Here is a 13,003-nt window from a genome sequence, read left to right on the forward strand (position 1 = left end):
GCCAGCATCTAAGGTCTGCCTTCGTCGAACAGCAGTGGATTGACGGAATCCGAACGTGCAACGAACCAGGGGACAAGTAAGTTAAAGCCCTAAGTGTAAACGCGTAAAGGTGCACAAGATATACGGCTTTGGTTTGTCCGAGCTATGAGATACGCGTAAAAAATTAATGGTGCACAAGATATACGGCTTTTGGTTTGTCCGAGCTATGAAGTTTACGGTTTGGTTTGTCCAGGCAAAGAACAGCTTGGGTTAAAGTCCCAGTGGAAGGAACAGACTAAGAAAAACAGAGCTTCCTTTTCATTCATTGAAGAGGTGCGTAGATTCTTTTTTGTCTGTTCTTCCAGCGGGATCTGGCTTGGGTTAGAGTCCCAGTGGAAGGAACGTGCTAAGGAACACAGAGCTTCTTTTTTGTGATTCAAAGAAGAGCGTAGATTTTTCTTTGTACGTTTTTCCGAGCCAAAGAACAGCTTGGGTTAGAGTCCCAGTGGAAGGAACAGGTTAAAAAAAAAAAAAAAAAAAAAAAAAAAAAAGACAGAGCTTCTTTTTCTTAATTGAAGAAGGGCGTAGATTCTTTTTTTTGCCTGTTTTTCCGAGCTGTTTGCATGAAAGTTGTGTGGTTGAGAGTGTGAATGGTAGGATAATTTGACTAAGAGGCAATTGTTGTTGAACGGTCAATTTAATCCTGCATTGAGGATCCTCAAAAAAGTAAAACAAAAAATTGAATAAAAATTGGAAAAATCGAAAAATACCAAGTTAAGATAGGAAACAAAAAACGGTAAATCTCTAACTCTTGAAGGTGATGAGAAGTACATGGCAAGTATGCGATACATGCCAAAGTGGAAGAAAAAGTATGGAGTAGAAGGGAAGTTGAAATGTGGAAAATAGTGGTTGATGTTTTGGAGGAGAGTGTGGCTGGGAAGACAAAAGGACTGAGAAAGGAAAGATAAGAGGGAGAATTGCAATGTGCTAGAGTGTGGTTGAAAACTTCACGAGCGATGTGAACAAATTCAAAAGACCAAAAATGGAAAGATAAAAAGTGATGAGGCTGCCATTCCATTAACATTTGAAAAAGAATTTAGGGTGCATAATGGCATCCCATTCAATGATGCAGCTGAGAGTGCTTATCAGCAACAGCTAAAATATGCGCTCCCCAATGGTTCCCCGCCTGAATTAGACAACAGGGTGCGGAAACAATTGGTGGATACAGATAATATCCACCGCATCAATGACAAACCTGTTTTACCAAAATCACTTTTTAAGGCAGCAGCAATTGCGACACATGGGCCTTGCCATGTGTCGACAGGAGGGATGAGGTCAATTAACTACCTTTGGTTCAGATGCTTACTTAATTTTTTTTTTGTAAAGCATGTCCTGTTTGTGTAGGTCAATTCACTACCTTTGGTTCAGATGCTTACTTAATTGTCTTTTTGTAAAGCATGTCCTGTTTGTGTAAAACATAATCCACAAGGAAACATGAGACCTAAGAGAGGCTCATTTCCAAAACCATCTTACCCATTCCAAATCATGCACATGGATTTTATTGGACTCACAGAAAAGAACCTGTGATCAAACTCTTTTTGGATTAATGTCAACGCAACTGTTAAAGGACGAACGTTGCCGCAAGTGGCCTACACAGAGAGACCAGCTGAAGTGAACTATACATGTTACATCCAAGGAAACAAGACCCACAAATGCATCAACAACGACTGCTCTCCAGGAGGACACTGGATGGGAGCTTTGGATGTCACTGCTAAGTGTCAGGATGAGAGAGCCATTTCAAGTGGTTGTCCGATGCTGCCCGCCAACTGGACAAGTGTCTGCACCAGTGTGGGTGACAGACCACACCTACAGGATACAACATCATCAGCTGACGACAGCACGCAACTCTTCTGCACGTCCAACTCTTCTGCACGTCGACGCAGGACCGTTGTGACCTTTGACTCTCATGATCCTGTCTGGGGATGGTTCTGGACTTGATGACTGCAACACGACGGTTCCAGTAAGGAAGCATATCCACCATCACCAGCGTCCCCGCCCCCAATTCAAATAGAGGCAGAATAATCCTCTTCCCCCTTGGTGGCCAGGTAGTCTACCCTGGCCACTGAAGACGACAACCACACGGCAGACACTTCCAGGTTCTCCCCCGACGAAGCAGTGCTGCAGAGGGGGTGAGAATTGTGCTCACCCTCCAACAGTGGGCGTACCAAGCCCCCGACGGCTGAACAATCACGAGCAATTTTTGTCTTGACTGTTGTTATTGGTAACATTCTGGTCGCCTAAGGCAGAGGGACCGTGTGAGACTTCCTGCATTATAACATCTTGCCGCAGGTTTTTCACTCACACACTAAAATTGATCTACGTAGATTGCAATGATACGCTGTTTCTGTGTGTTTGTTAAATTTTTTTCTTGACAACATCATATGATAAACAGGAGGGATATGTTAGGGTTGAATAAATTAGGTTGATCATATTATGTTGGAATGTAATCAGTGGTGATTGACCTAGATTAGGGTGATCATATTATGTTGGAATGTAATCAGTGGTGATTGACCTAGATTAGGGTGATCATATTATGTTGGAATGTAATCAGTGGTGATTGACCTAAGCTTGTCCTGTCTTAACAAAGGAGCAGAACAAAGTGCTAAGATCCTTTGCACTGATTGACCAATTGTAGAAGACGCAATCAAAGTTGTTTTGTCTACTCAACATTGTAAAACATCCCCCGCTATGATGTGATCAGAGGCCAGGTGTTTCAACCCCCACCTTGGCCACCACACATGTAAATTGTCACCCCCACCCTTCTTTTCTCAATAAATACTCTCTTGCATGGGTGCAGCGGCAGACTTTGTTCGGACAGTGCTGTGTCAACAGCAACGAACAAATTCTCCACTTGCAGAATTTGTTCGGACATTGTTGTATCTACAATGACGAACAAGTTCTCCACGTGCAAGTGTTCAAAGGGCATACTGTCTCCTGTGTTGTTCTTGCAGAGTAAGTTAGAGTCGGAACATCTCTAACACATACTTCCACCCACCCCCAGTAAGTGCAACTTTATCAAAAGACCGTCCACCCACAGCATATCATACGCTTTCTCTACATCTAAAAACACTGCCGCAACCGTCTCTTTCCTTACCTGAGCTGTCCTGATTTCATGCTCCAAGCATACCAGTGAATCAGTAGTACTTCTCCCTTTTCTAAATCCACTCTGACAACTGGCCATCAGTCCTCTTTCCTCCATAAAATGCATCAGTCTCCCATTCACCAGTCTCTCCATTAATTTACCCATATGTGATGTTAAGGCTATAGGCCTATAATTTGCCGGATTGCTTGCATCTTTCCCCGGCTTTCTAATGGGTATAATCACCGCTTCTTTCCATCCTGATGGGATCTTCCCCTCCTCCCAGACTTTATTATACAAATTCAACAACTTCTGCAATCCCACATCCCTTAAATGCCTTAACATGACATAACAAACCCCATCTTTACCCGGAGCCGAGTTCTTACATTTAGCCAGTGCCCTCCTCAATTCCCCTACTGTGAATGGGACATTATACTTATCCTCCAATAACCCTTTCTTGTGAAAAGCCCCTGCATACACACCTTTAGTTTCCTCCCTGCCCCTACTCTCTTCCTCTGCCAGGTTATTGGGACTATGCACTTTGCTCAGAGTGTTCACCATCATTTCCGCCTTTTCCACATTTGTTATAGCTACCTGGCCCCCATCCAAGAGGATTGGGTAACCCCACTCCCTCCTATTACCTCCCATTTTTCTAATCATCCCCCACACTTCACCTATTGTGGTTGTGCTCCCAATAGAACTACAGTACCCCCTCCAATACGCCCTTTTCGTTTCTCTGATAGTCCTCCTGACCACTGCCTGCAACCTCTTATACTCAATCAGATGTTGGCAATTATGAGTCCTCTTCAGTACTCTCAAAGACCTATTTCTGTTCTTAACTACCTCTCCACACTTATCATTCCACCATGGAACTGCTTTCCTCTTAGTCCTGCCTGTACTTTTGGGTATTGTAGTCTCTGCCGTCAGAAGAATAAACTGCCGCACCTCTAATTCATATTCCTCCACATCACTAGTTTCTCGCCCTGCACCGAGAAGTGCATCACTCACTACCCCAAAAGTTTCCCAGTCGGCCTTACTGAACACCCACCTTCCACTCCTATCCTCTATATTCAACGCCACACTAACGTCCATTTTACACAGAATGGGATAGTGATCACTCCCTATGGTCCCTCCTTCATATACCTCCCATTCACACCTCGGCGCCAGTCTACCAGACACTAAAGTAAGATCTAATACGGATTCCTTTCCAGTTCTTACATCTATCCTAGTCTTTCTACCATCGTTAACACACACTAAGTTTCTACCATTCAACATATCTTCGATTACCTGCCCATTATTATCTGTCTTTTCCCCTCCCCATAATGTATTATGAGCGTTAAAATCCCCGCACCATATAACACTATCACCATCCTGTCCCTCTACCTTCTCCAACTCATTCAACTTCAGCTGCTTACTTGGATTATAATAGTTTATTATCCCCACTTTCCTCCTGCCCGCCCAAACTTCCACCACCACATACTCCTGCTCTGTCCCTCGACCCACTACCCTGTACGGCACTCCCTCCCTTACAAATGTTGCACACCCCCCTCCATTACCGTGATCCCTATCCCTCCTGAAGACAACATAGTCACTCAAAACGAAATCCAGGTTAGGTCTTAACCATGTCTCCTGTACACATATAATATCTGGCTTCACACTCCTGTCGTCAATAAATTTCTTAAAATCTTGGCCATTTGCCACCAAACTCCTAGCATTCCATTGCAAGAGTAACATAATCAGCAGATTACCCTACACTACCTGCTTCCTGGTTTGGCTGTCCATTCAGCCCCTCCCTTATCTCCTCCCACTTTAATCCTACCAAGCCTAGATGTTGAATAGCAGCCTTCGTGATGATTTGAATCCTCTCAGTCTTGGACTTAACCTCAGCTGTAGCATTAATTACCCCTGCAATGAATATAACCAGCTCCTTCTTCTCTCCCTGTGCCCTGGACTCCTTTTCCCTGCTTGTTTCCTGCCTCTCCTCCTGGCTCCCAGCATTCCCTGAGCCGACCTCCACTCCGACCTTCCCTCCACCATTCCTCTCCGTTCCCCCCACCCGTCTGGCTGCCTCAGCATAGGATACTTTGTCCTTCACCTTTACATTCTGAATCTCCGCCTCCCTTCTCATCACTTCACATCCCCAGTACGCCGCGCTGTGCTTCCCACCACAATTGCAGCATTTCGGACTCACTCCCTCACCACACTCCCCATACTCATGGTCTCCCCCACACTTAGCACATCTATTGACCCCTCTACAGAACTTTGCCACATGCCCAAACTTCTGACACTTAAAACACCTCATTGGCTTCTGCACATAGTCTCTCACTCTGTACCTCATGAATCCGAGATACACCTCCTCAGGTATCTCCTTCGAACTGAATAGCACTAGCACAGACTCAGTGACACTCTTCTCAACCCCCCTAGTCAACCGCTGCGCACCCTGCACCACATCACACTTCATCTTGAGGCTCCTCACAATCTCCTTCACATCCATAGACACTGGAATCCCATATATCACACCTTTACTTCCTTCTCCTCCCACCCTCGCCACCTTTTCCACCACACTCTTCCCAACCACCTGCAGCCTTTGAGCTTTTGCAACCTGCTCCTCAGAGGTACACACAAGCAACAGATTGCCGTCATTCAACACTTTCGCAAACTCCACCTCTACAACCTGTTTTCCAATTACTTTGGTCAATTTAACTGGATCCATACCCTTCACTCCACCCTCTCCTTCAAACCTTACTACAACCCTCCATGTCTCCTCTTTCCTCTGCCTTTCTGCAACTTCCCTGAGACGCTTCACTCCCCTACTCCCCACCATTTCCCAACTCCCACTCCCCTCCTCTTCCTTATCCCCCTCATCCATACCCCAACTACCACCTTCCTGTGACCCAGCCATGGCCAGAGAAGAGAATAATAGCAGGCGTAATGTGTTATGGCGCAATTTTTTTTTTTTTTTTTTTTTTCCCCCTCAGCCCAGCGCCGCCATAACTGGCTCGCTACCTTCGAAATATTCAAATCCTAGGTTCTTTTGGAAGAATTTCCATACAAGTTTTGTGCAGTTCCAAGCAAACGCTCCTCGAATACGTGTCAATGCCGCGCCGCAACCAAACTTCCGTCTCTACGTCACGACACCGTCCCTCTATGGTGTCGGATCACCTCGTCTTCCATTCGTCCAATCGCTCAGCCTCTCCAAGGGATGCCCTCCCTGACGTGACCCTCTCCGACTGGGCATGAGGGGCAGACAGGACTTATATACATGACAGGTAACAAGAGGCAGGTGAGAATAATCAAACTAATCAGGGGCACACAGGAGGGGAGGGGCGAGCACACAGACAGAAACCATGACAACAGACACATGGTGGAACGGCTGGGTACGAGACGTGACAAAAGCGTACACTCTGGTGCCTCCGCATGGCAGCATGGGGAGCTACCATAGCGGAACATATACTACAATTGATCTTAGCCAAAAGGCCGAGAAGCGATGGAATATACGAGTGACGGACTCGCTTACAGGCATCCCTGTCAACCCATTCTCACCGACGGTTACAGTACGGAACAGAGTGCTGCTCTTCTGGGCACTAATAAATCGGCAAACTTGTCTGCCGACTTATTTGTTCACGAGGCATATATGTGTCTCCTTTCAGCAGTCTCTATCCAAATACACAGTGTAGGTACCTCTTAAAAAGGTAGTCCCGATGAACATGAAAGGCAAAGATTGATAAATCGCAAAGAACTTTCCAGGGTCATCATATGTACCCAATAGCTGCGCCGAAAAGAGTTGGGCCAGAAGTATAGAGTGAAACTGATGTGGCAGGATTTGAACCCTCACTTCAGGAGTGCCTGGAGCCTAAATCCAGCACCTTAGACCGCTCGGCCACACTACCTACCGGCTGCAGTCTTGACAATGAATTTTGTTGACAATTCTATTAAAACGTGAAGGCGGATAAGTTGTTTTTTTCCACCAGCATCCAGGTTAGTGCTTCCCGACTGAGCTTTATTCATAATGTAATGAAGCCTGTACACAACAGAGGCGAAACAATATGAGTGACAATCAAAATCCAGCTCTAAGTTGGAACCAAATGCTTGTTTGCCAATTAGAGGACATTATGAATTACTAGCAGAGTGGCGCAGCGGGAGCGTGCTGGGCCCATAACCCAGAGGTCGATGGATCGAGACCATCCTCTGCTATTTGTAACTTGTATCCTTTGGAAAGCTTTGGACCCTCTCTCGAGTTGTTGTATTGAGAAGAAATGTCGTGCCCGTATTTTCCGCACGTTGGTTGTGCTGCATGGAAGTTGACCCATCCTCAATGCACACAGTTTATGAGGCATATATGTCCCTTCTTTCATCATTCTCACCCAAATACACAGTGCAGTTACATATTAAATGGGTACTCCAGGTTTGAATAAAAGGCAAAGATTCATATTTCGCAAAGACTTTTGAAGGGTCTTGATATTTTCCAGCTGCACTGACAGGAATTGGGCAAGAAAACCAGACCTGAATTGATGCAGAAGTGGCTGTGGTGGGATTTGAACTGACACCTCAGGAGAGACTGGAGCTTTAGATCCAGCACCTTAGACCGCTCGGCCACAATACCTGATCGCTGAGCTACTGTATGGAATTTTCTTGACAATTATATTAAAACTTTGGAATCAGAATACATAGCTGGTTTCCCCACCAGCAACCAGGTTAGTGCTGTCATACACCGCCTTGTTTATAATGTACCAGAGAAGAAAAAACTCGCAGAAGGCCTGGTGATCATCTACAAGAGCCAGTTACCCGGAAAGCAAAAATACGCAGAAAAGGTAGGTTGGTCCACGACCACCTACCCTGTTGAAGAGGGCTGTCGGGGCTACGTCAGCACATCGACTTCGACAAGGCTGCTTCGTGATGTGTGAACAACTGTGGCTAAGCTCCGAAGGGAAGGGCAACGAAAGCCCTGACTGAGGAAGCAGAGAAGGGAAGCTTCTGGCTGTGGCTGAGGAGGAGAGATAAAGATTGAAAATCAAGGCAGTAAAATGGGCCAGCTGCAGGGGGGGGGGCAGGGACGTCTCCACCAGGACGCGTTCCAGGGTTAAAATGAGCGAAACTCTGATGAGCAATGGTCCCCGGTTGATGACCCTGCCGCTCACTCAAGGCGCCGTAGGAGGCGCAACAGGCACATGTGCCCTACAGAAACAACACCATACCTTGATTGTACCGAATCAATCACAACAGGCGAAACGACTTCAAAGACAACCAGAATCCAGTTGCAAGTGTTGGTACCTAATGCTTGATTGGCGATGAGTGGACAGAAAGAGTTTTGACTGATCGGCTGCTGGGTAGCGCGGATGGAGCGTTCTGAGGCCATGGCCCGGAGCTTCATTGAGTAATTGAAAATATTTTCTGCAATCTGGAGCTCGTTGTTTCCTATTGTTAAACAGCCTCCAAACTTCTTTCAATCGTTGCTCTCGAATGAAGTATTGGGAAGTTCAGACTGTCTATACGTTGATTGTTGCACATGGAAGTTTACCCATCGTCACTTATGTTTCACATGGAATGTGTGTGCCTTCTTTTACCGGTCTCCTCATGAGAGACCGGAACCTTAATTCAGTGCTTTAAAGCAGTGGTCCCTGTTAGTGATGTTCACTCTAACTTATTTTGCAAGAACCACACGGGAGACCGTATGCCCTTTAAGCACTTGCAAGTGGAGAATTTGTTCGTTACTGTAGGTACAGCAATGTTCAAACAAAGTCTGACTTTAGATTCTTGCAAGAGAGTATTTATTGAGAGAAGTAGGGTGGGGGTGAGAGTGGCCAAGTTGGGGGTGAACCCCTGGCTTCTCAGGGTGTCACAGCAGGGGCGTTTTTACGATGTTGTGTAAACAGAACACCTCTGATTGCTTCCTCTGCAGTTGGTCAATCATTTCAAAGGATCTTAGCACTTGGTTCTAATACTTTTGTTGGGTCTAAATATGATCAGACATTAAATCACATGCTGGAACAAAGAGGAGAAGACAACTAGGATGAGTTTACTCGCGAGGAGAACGATAGAGAAAGAAAGCTCAGTTACAATCTCCACCAGTTCTGAGTTCCTCCTCCACGTGCTCCTCTTTTTAATGTCTTGGTTGCCCTGGTTACAGAGGCGTTGCCACACTAAAGGGAGGAGAGATAGTGGTTGTAGCAACGCTGATTAGCTAAGGAATGTAGTGTAGTGTGACCTAGCACTTGTCGGCCCTCGACCCCTGCAATGGGACTGCAGAGTCTGCTCTCTTCCCTCAACCAGTTGTCCTCTCCATGGGTGGCCGACTCCTCCTCGACTGTGATCAGATAACTTGAAACACGTTGAATGCCGCTTACCTGTGGAACAATGCAACTAAACCCTTGCTAAGTTTATCTTCTTAGTAAACTAACACAACACATAATAATAATAATAATAATATCTAGCCCTACCTAAACATTTCAACACATATTAAGTAAATGTAAGGTAACTGGTATACAGTTCCTTAAACGAACATTGAGTAAATATGGAATAACTTTAATGTGACTACGTCAAACTGTATATAACCAGTTTCGATCATCTACAATCATTGAATCAAAGCTACAGTTAACTAAAAGGAATGAAGTCCCTTTAAACTGAACAAAGAACATTTCGCCTATGCAAAGAAGCTCTGCTCATTGTTAGTGAAGGCCTCTTATAAAACAAACACAAAAGTAACATAAGGACAGGAAGGAACCATAAGGCTGTCGGAGATCAAAAGACATTCCTTAAACTCGTAAACTCGTAAAAGAAATTAAATGCGTGTAAAACTAAGTATTTAGTTTAAAGGAGAGTCGTAAACTCGTAAAAGATAAGGCCTCCTGGTCTAGCAGGCCAAGGCTCCCCCCGAGATTATTCCAACACCAAATTAACCAGAGTGACGGGAGAGCGACATTTCAGAAAACGTGCTTAACTCGGCGAGAAAATGCGATTTCGGCAATAAAAATTAAAACGCGTGTAAAACATAAAAAATACGTTAAAGGTGGTTATTTCTTCATGTATAATGATCAACTTGATACTCTCGACCCACCAACAGCCCTTTTTATTATGCCAAATTAACCAGAGTGACGGGAGAGCGACATTTCAGAAAACGTGCTTAACTCGGCGAGAAAAGGCGATTTCGCCAATAAAAATTAAAACGCGTGTAAAACATAAACCAAACGTTGAAGGTGGTCATTTCTTCATGTATAATGATCAACTCTATACTCTTGAGCCCCCAACAGCCCTTTTTGTTATGCCAAATTAACCAGAGTGACGGGAGAGCGACATTTCAGAAAACGTGCTTATCTTATGCGGCTCGGTGGAGCAGTGGGTAGCACGTCCGCCTCACAGTTAGGAGGGTGTGGGTTCAATTCCACCTCCGGCCCTCCCTGTGTGGTTTGCATGTTCTCTCCGTGTCCGCGTGGGTTTTCTCCGGGCACTCCGGTTTCCTCCCACATCCCAAAAACATGCTTGATAGGCCGATTGAGCACTCCAAATTGTCCCTAGGTGTGAGTGCGAGTGCGAATGGTTGTTCGTCTCTGTGTGCCCTGCGATTGGTTGGCAACCAGTTTAGGGTGTCCCCCGCCTACTGCCCGATGATGGCTGGGATAGGCTCCAGCACGCCTGCGACCACCGTGGGGACTAAGCGGTTCAGAAAATGGATGGATGGATGCTTATCTCGGCGAGGAAATGCGATTGAGGCAAGAAAAATAAAAACGCGCGTAAAACATAAACCAAACGTTTCAGGTGGTCATTTCTTCATGTAGAATGATCAACTTGGTGCTCTCGAGCCTCCAACAGCACTTTTTTTTAATGACAAATTAACCAGAGTGACGGGAGAACGACATTTCAGAAAACGTGCTTAACTCGGCGAGAAAAAGCGATTTCGGCAATAAAAATTAAAACGCGTGTAAAACATTAAAAAAACGTTGAAAGTGGTCATTTCTTCATGTATAATGATCAACTCTATACTCTCGAGCCCCCAACAGCCCTTTTTATTATGCCAAATTAACCAGAGTGACGGGAGAGCGACATTTCAGAAAACGTGCTTAACTCGGCGAGAAAATGCGATTTCGGCAATAAAAATTAAAACGCATGTAAAACATTAAAAAACGTTAAAGGTGGTTATTTCTTCATGTATAATAATCAACTTGATATTCTCGAGCCACAAACAGCCCTTTTTATTATGCCAAATTAACCAGAGTGACAGGAGAGCGACATTTCAGAAAACGTGCTTAACTCGGCGAGAAAAGGCGATTTCGGCAATAAAAATTAAAACGCGTGTAAAACTTAAAACAAACGTTGAAGGTGGTCATTTCTTCATGTATAATGATCAACTCTATACTCTCGAGCCCCCAACAGCCCTTTTTTTTTATTACAAATTAACCAGAGTGACGGGAGAGCGACATTTCAGAAAACGTGCTTAACTCGGCGAGAAAATGCGATTTCGGCAATAAAAATTAAAACGCGTGTAAAACATAAACCAAACGTTTCAGGTGGTCATTTCTTCATGTATAATGATCAACTTGGTACTCTCGAGCCTCCAACAGCACCTATTATGCCAAATTATTCAGCGTGACGGGAGAGCGGCATTTCAGAAAACGTGCTTATCTCGGCGAGAAAAGGCGATTTCGGCAATAAAAGTTAAAACGCGTGTAAAACATAAACCAAACGTTGAAGGTGGTCATTTCTTCATGTATAATGATCAACTCTATACTCTCGAGCCCCCAACAGCCCTTTTTATTATGCCCAATTAACCAGAGTGACGGAAGAGCGACATTTCAGAAAACGTGTTTATCTCGGCGAGAAAAAGCGATTGAGGCAAGAAAAATAAAAACGCGCGTAAAACATAAACCAAATGTTTCAGGTGGTCATTTCTTCGAGAAGAATGATCAACTTGGTGCTCTCGAGCCTCCAACAGCCCTTTTTATTATGCCAAATTAACCAGAGTGACGGGAGAGCGACATTTCAGAAAACGTGCCTATCTCGCCGAGAAAAAGCGATTGAGGCAATAAAAATTAAAACGCGTGTAAAACATAAACCAAACGTTTCAGGTGGTCATTTTGTCATGTATAATGATCAACTTGATACTCTCGAGCCCCAAACAGCCCTTTTTATTATGCCAAAATAACCAGAGTGACTGGAGAGCGACATTTCAGAAAACGTGCTTATCTCGGCGAGAAAAAGCGATTTCGGCAATAAAATTTAAAACGCGTGTAAAACATAAACCAAACGATGAAATTGGTTATTTCTTCATGTATAATGATCAACTCGATACTCCCTAGCCCCCAACAGCCTTTTTTTTCATAACACTTTAACCAGAGTGACGGGAGAGCGGCATTTCAGAAAACGTGCTTATCTCGGCGAGAAAAAGCGATTTCGGCAATAAAATTTAAAACGCGTGTAAAACATAAACCAAACGATGAAATTGGTTATTTCTTCATGTATAATGATCAACTCGATACTCCCTAGCCCCCAACAGCCTTTTTTTTTCATAACACTTTAACCAGAGTGACGGGAGAGCGGCATTTCAGAAAACGTGCTTATCTCGGCGAGAAAAAGCGATTTCGGCAATAAAATTTAAAATGCGTGTAAAACATAAACCAAACGATGAAATTGTTTATTTCTTCATGTATAATGATCAACTCGATACTCCCTAGCCCCCAACAGCCTTTTTTTCATAACACTTTAACCAGAGTGACGGGAGAGCGGCATTTCAGAAAACGTGCTTATCTCGGCGAGAAAAAGCGATTTCGGCAATAAAATTTAAAACGCGTGTAAAACATAAACCAAACGATGAAATTAGTTATTTCTTCATGTATAATGATCAACTCGATACTCCTTAGCCCCCAACAGCCTTTTTTTTCATAACACTTTAAC

General features: G+C 44.5%; 1 pseudogene; it reads right to left on the reverse strand.

Annotated features, from left to right (window-relative positions):
* Positions 1–6,510: 6,510 nt before the first annotated feature.
* Positions 6,511–6,607, reverse strand: LOC147038576 (U2 spliceosomal RNA; annotated as a pseudogene).
* Between the last annotated feature and the right edge of the window lie 6,396 nt (positions 6,608–13,003).

The sequence above is a fragment of the Syngnathus leptorhynchus genome, unplaced genomic scaffold (genome assembly GCF_054491065.1).
Source record: "Syngnathus leptorhynchus isolate UIUO unplaced genomic scaffold, UIUO_Slep HiC_scaffold_48, whole genome shotgun sequence".
NCBI classification, from domain to species: Eukaryota; Metazoa; Chordata; class Actinopteri; order Syngnathiformes; family Syngnathidae; genus Syngnathus; species Syngnathus leptorhynchus.